The following is a 6,862-nucleotide window of genomic DNA, read 5'->3' as shown; positions in this document are numbered from 1 at the left end:
TCCGTATTAAGACAATGAAAGACCTGAAATATTTCAGTTAGTGTGCAATGAATCTAAAATATATGAATGTTAAATTTTCATCATTACATTATAGAAAATAATGAACTTTATCACAATATGCTAATTTTTTGAGAAGGACCTGTAGATTGTCAGTGTAGTTGAGCAAAAGTGATCAAAGATTCATGCTCTCCTCAACTGTATCAGCTCTTCTGTCTTTACAAAGGATCAGGGCCCATATTAACAAAGATTCTCAGAGTCCTCTCAGAGAGCTCCTATGTTAGCCTAAAAATTCCTGCCAAGGATTCCTAGCTTAAGAGTGATTCACTTTGCTGCTGAGAGCAATTCTAAGTAAGGAGACAACAGAAATTCCTGTCTTAGTGAGAAGGTGTGACACTTTCTTCTAAGAGCTGTGATTGGTTGTTGCAAAAAAACGAAAAACAAATGCGCTTCTAGTAAACAATGGAGATAAATTAACCGATGATAGAATTTAAGCTGGATTCAGAAATGTGTAAATCAGGATGATGACTTAGCAAAATTAAATTAATTGTCTCACAGCATCAAAATGTTTGAACGTGGCTTATTTACATGCGCCTAATTATTTTGATGTGCTTATTATTATATTTACTGGCCATGCTGGTCGTTTTCATACTGGGTCAATTACATTAATATTAAAATTCTGCATTTTACTGTGATTTCTTTCTTGTATAATGAGGTTTAGTTTGGTAAAATGACCAAAACAAAACAGAGAAAAAAAGTGGACAAAACCGAACTGAACAGAGGAGCAGAACTGCTGGTGGAGGAGGAGAGAAGAGTGTTGAAAGGTAGATGTGGTCCTGGGATCACAGTACGACCAAACTGGCATTCCCTAGCATATCAATGTGCCGTTCCCTCTGATAACAGAGCCAGGCTAGAATGTTAGCAGCTCCGGTACCTTCTGCATTCAGAAAGTGGAAAGGAGACAGCACACCAGCAAACTTCTCCACTGAAGAGGACCATTTAGGCATATGGCTACTGACATCATCAAGCACAGTACATCAAATACAGCAAATACTTATTCACCTCATTTACATTTTCCTTCTATTTATATAGTGCTTAGATTATTGTACTCTTGTCTATTGTCTTTGTCTAGAGTTTGTATATATATATATATATATATATATGTATATATATATATATATATATATATATATATATATATATATATATATATATATATATATATATATACAATGTTAAAATAAAATTAAGGGAACACTCAAATAACAGGTCCTAGATCTGAATGAATGAAATATTCTCATTGAATACTTTGTTCTATACAAAGTTTAATGTGCCAACAACAAAATCACACAAAAATCATCAATGGAAATCAAATTTATTAACCAATGGAGGCCTGGATTTGGAGACACACACAAAACTAAAGTGGAACAACACACTACAGGCTGATCCAACTTTGATGTAATGTCCTTAAAACAAGCATATGGTCTCACAAGGGGTCTGAGGATCTCATCTCGGTACCTAATGGCAGTCAGGCTACACTGCCAAACTGGTCATGCTGAAGGATGTTGCAGGCAGCAGATCGCTCTCCACGGTGTCTCCAGACTGTGTCATGTCTATCACATGTGCTCAGTGTCAACCTGCTTTCATCTGTGAAGAGCAAAGGGCACCAGTGGCGAATTTCCCAATCCTGGTGTTCTCTGGCAAATGCCAAGCGTCCTGGTCGGTGTTGGGCTGTGAGCACAATCCCCATTTGTGGACGTCGGTCCCTCATACCATCCTCATGGAGTTGGTTTCTAACTGTTTGTGCAGGCACATGCACATTTTTGGCCTGCTGGAGGTCATTTTGCAGGGCTCTGGCAGTGCTCCTCCTGTTCCTCCTTGCACAACGGCGGAGGTAGCGGTCCTGCTGCTGGGTTGTTCCCCTCCTACGGCCTCCTCCATTTCTCCTGGTGTACTGGCCTGTCTCATGGTAGGAGTTCTATAAAGGAGTTCCCAGAGATGCTTAGCACTTGTTGGCCCTTTTGCCTTCACTCTGCAGTCCTGCAGCATTGTCCTGCATTATGAGGAATCCAGGGCCAACTGCACCAGCATATGGTCTCACAAGGGATCTCATCTCGGTACCTAATGTCAGTCAGGCTACCTCTGGCGAGCACATGGAGGGCCATGCAGCCTTCCAAAGAAATGCCACCCCACACCATTACTGACCCACTGCCAAGCCGGTCATGTTGAAGGATGTTGCAGGCAGCAGATCACTCTCCATGGTGTCTGCAGACTCTGTCACATCTGCCACATGTGCTCAGTGAACCTGCTTTCATCTGTGAAGAGCACAGGGTGCCAGTGGTGAATTTGCCAATCCTGGTGTTCTCTGGCAAATGCCAAGCGTCCTGCACGGTGTTGGGCTGTGAGCACAAACCCCATTTGTGGACGTCAGGCCCTCATACCATCCTCATGGAGTCGGTTTCTAACCGTTTGTGCAGACACATGCACATTTGTGCCCTGCTGGAGGTCATTTTGCAGGGCTCTGGCAGTGTTCCTCCTTGCACAAAGGCAGAGGTAGCGGCCCGGCTGCTGGGTTGCTGCCCTCCTACGGCCTCCTCCAAGTCTCCTGGTGTACTGGCCTGTCTCCTGGTAGCGCCTCCAGGCTCTGGACACCACCAACATTCAAAAGTGACCAAAACATCAGCCAGAAAGCATAGGTACTGAAAAGTGGTCTGTGGTCTCCACCTGCAGAACCACTCCTTTATTGAGTGTGTCTTGCTAATCGCCAAAGATTTCCCCTTGTTATCTATTCCATTTGCACAACAGCATGTGAAATTGATTGTCAATAATTTTTGTTTTCACAGAAGTTTGATTTACTTGGAGTTATATTGTGTTGCTTAAGTGTTCCCTTTATTTTTTTGAGCAGTGTATATATGTATATATATATATATATATGCTCACCAGTAACTTTATTAGATTTATTAGGTACACCTTGCTAGTACTGCGTTTGACCTCCTTTTGCCTTCAGAACTGTCTTAATCCTCAGAGAGTTTTGTCCATATTGACATGATAGCTTCACACAGATGCTGCAGATTTGTTGGCTGCACATCCATGATGGGAATCTCCCGTTACACCACATCCCAAAGGTGCTCTATTGGATTGAGATCTGGTGACTGTGGAGGCCATTTGAGTACAGTAAATTAATTGTCATTTTCAAGAGACCAGTCTGAGATGATTCGTGCTTTATGACATGGCGCGTTATCCTGCTGGAAGTAACCATCAGAAGATGGGTACACTGTGGTCATAAAAGGATACACATGGTCAGCAACACTACTCAGGTAGGCTGTGGCATTGACACGATGCTCAATTGGTACTAAGGGGCCCAAAGTGTGCCAAGAAAATATCCCCCACACCTTTACACCACCACCACCAGCCTGAACCGTTGATACAAGGCAGGATGGATCCATGCTTTCATGTTGTTGACAACAAATTCTGACCCTACCATCCAAATGTCACAGCAGAAATCAAGACTCAACATACAGCAAAATTTTTTTTTTCCAATCTATTATTGTCCAATTTTGGTGAGCCTGTGCGAATTGTAGTCAGTTGTTGTCAGTTTCCTGTTCTTAGCTGACAGGAGTGGCACCCAGTGTGGTCTTTTGCTGCTGTAGCCCATCCGCCTCAAGGTTTGACGTGTTGTGCATTCAGAGATGCTCTTCTGCATGCCTTGGTTGTACCAAGTGGTTGTTTGAGTTATTGTTGCTTTTCGATCAGCTTGAACCAGTCTGGCCATTCTCCTCTGACCTCTGGCAACAAGGCATTTGCGCTCACAGAACGGCCGCTCACTGGATATTTTCTCTTTTTCAGACCATTCTCTGTAAACCCTAGAGATGGTAGTGCATGAAAATCCCAGTAGATCAGCAGTTTCTGAAATACTCAGACCAGCCCATCTGTCCCCAACAACCATGCCACGTTCAAAGTCACTTAAATCAACTTTCTTCCCCATTCTGATGCTCGGTTTGAACTGCAGCAGATCATCTTGACCATGTCTAAATGTCTAAATGCATTGAGTTGCTGCCATGTGATTGGCTGATTAAAAATTTGCGTTAACGAGCAGTTGGACAGGTGTAACTAATAAAGTGGCCAGTGAGTGTATATATTTTGTTTTGTTTTTTTCTTCTTTTTTTCATTTTTCCATTTTTTTTTCCAAATCTATTTTTTGTAACCATTTCACAGTCTGTAAATATTTAATAATTCTGTAATATATTTTCTGTAATTTTGTTCACCTTTTATTCAGGATATTAGTTATCGTTTCTTTTATTTATTTATCCTTCCTAATATTACCTTATTAGAGGTGCATCTTTAATCTGTCCTATTTAATTTTACCCTTGGAGGATCATAAGGCTTATCTTATCTCTATATTAATAATTGTATGATTGTTATAGAAGTTTATGTGCATTTAGTCAACTACTAAGGGGGTGGATCCCTGCGCGATAGAGCTGGTAGCATTTTATTAATTCACAATTGTTCATTGTACAGAGAATATCTCTCCTTTCTCCCGGTCTTTCCGCCATCTTCCCTGCTTAAGACACTCTTAGGCTCACTAAAAGTCCTCCTCACTACTCTTAACATTTGCTCATGTTAGGAGCTCTCTTAAGGCCTAAGGTGGTGCATGAATCACTTTTATCATACCGAGGAAAAATTTTAAGAAAAATCTTAGAGAGCTACTTTTAGTCTTAGGATTCCTTGTGAACACGGGCCCAGATTTTTGCATGAATGACACGTTTCTAAAATCTCTGGGGTTGCTAGATGTAGTCTGTGCTGAAAGGTTTCATCAGAGGCTGTGCCAGAACACACCAAGTTTCAGCATCAGTGCGGAGTTAAAAATTGTGCTTCCGCTGAATTATAGGTAAATGCTAACATGCTAGTCAAACTAATTGCTAATCTAGGATGCTGATAATCTCAGCTTCATATCATTTTGTCTTTGTTTTAAATTAGTTAAACTGTTAATGTAACTCCTGCTGGTAATTGCAAATAATTAATCACTGCTAAGAAGAGTAGAAAAACTTTTCAACTTGTCAAAAATCTGTATCGTCAAATTAGAGCGTCTCAGGTCAGAGCTTTAAAAATGCTCACCTGGCATGCTCTGACCTAAGGTGATCAAATATTAACTGCAAATCTTGATGGGTAAATCTCTTTTTCAAAAGATGATCACATACTTAAAATACAGGAATGAATATTACCGTATTTTCCGCACTATAAGGCACACCGGATTATAAGGCGCACCATCAATGAATGGCCTACTTTTGAACTTTTTTCATATATAGGGCGCACCGGATTATAAGGCGCATAGAATAGAAGCTACTGCAGTCAAACGTTTGACTGGGGTTGCGTTATGCATCCACTAGATGGAGCTGTGCTAAAGAGAATGTCAACAAAACAGTCAGATAAGTCAGTCAGTCAAACTTTATTAATACACTACAAACCAGCATTCTGATAACTCCATTCACTCTCATGGTAAGGTTTCCTCTAAATCAAACGTTAGTACATTCACAATGTAGTAGCGTTAACTGTTGAATTCTCTCGCTGCTGCTCTATTCCCATGTTCGACTGCGTAGCTGACAGCCTTGAGTTTCAACTCAGCATCGTAAGCATGTCTCTTGAAAGGTGCAATTTCGGGGTCGTTATACACACACAAGTGGTGTTGGACTAGGAGTAAGCACAGTACAGGTGTTTACCGCTATTACTTCGGCGACACCCCTGACTACGGTAGCCGTAATGCTGCAAGCGGTGCGGCTTTGTAGTTTACCAGTCGTACTGAAACATTTTGACAGAGCGCCGTGTACAACCAGTATGGATCAACCAATTAACCAATTGATACATATATAAGGCGCTCTGGATTACAAGGCGCACTGTCATTTTTTGAGAAAATTAATGGTTTTTAAGTGTGCCTTATAGTGCGGAAAATACGGTAGATTAGTTTGTGCCTTGCATAATAGGAAGTTTCTATCTCAAAGCATAAGGAAAAAATGCGAGAGCAGATAAAGAACTGGATATTGCCTTGAATGCCTGAAACATGGATTAGTTATAAATGGCCCACTGAGGCTCAAAAGAACATCTGCAATGCATGAACACTCACAAACTGGCAACAATTGCTGAGAGAAGGCCCAATAAAGGAGAAAATAACTTGCAAAGAAAAGCAACTATGTTCTCTACTTTTTGCCCATAGTTGCTGTTGTAGAAAGCAAATACATGCCTTTCATTGTGTGCTACTCTTCATGTTAGATCAGTTCTACGCATTCAGTCCTCAGTACTCCACAGTACCTCCACCTGTTCAATGGCTTCTTTCTGTATCTGTTTTCCATATCACATTGTGCTGAGCAGGGAAAATCAAAGCTGCACTTTATAGGGAGGGACATGTTTATGAATACACTGACACATGGGAGGCAAGCAAGAAGATGTCAGGCATTGATTAACAGCAAATAGCAGAAAGGGTAATGGGAAACCATGAGGACAAGTTAAAGAAACTATACAAAGTGTGGTCATTTGAGAGTATTTGTCATGGTTTTCTGACAAATTTGTTGTAGCCATTTTAGTTTCCGTCTGGTTTTAATTAATTACATTTGATAACATTTTACCTTAGGGGAGCTGTCAGGGCCTTCAGGCTATTAATAGAAGGCCCTAAGTTATCCCCAAAACAAAAATTCAAAAAGAAATGATTAGAGGAAAAGGTCTCTGTAATGTAATGCTGTGGAAAGAGCTTGATTTGGTCAGCGGGCATATTCTTTTTTAGTACGAGCTATTCTAGCAGGCCTCTTTATGATTCATGTACAAGATGCAGCTGTTACTGGTCGTAAACATTGCTGGAATCTGTAACTGCCACCGA

Source organism: Girardinichthys multiradiatus, chromosome 23 (assembly GCF_021462225.1).
Source record: "Girardinichthys multiradiatus isolate DD_20200921_A chromosome 23, DD_fGirMul_XY1, whole genome shotgun sequence".
Classification (NCBI taxonomy): Eukaryota; Metazoa; Chordata; class Actinopteri; order Cyprinodontiformes; family Goodeidae; genus Girardinichthys; species Girardinichthys multiradiatus.
The sequence above is the reverse complement of the archived record's forward strand: the minus strand, read 5'-3'. Positions refer to the sequence as shown.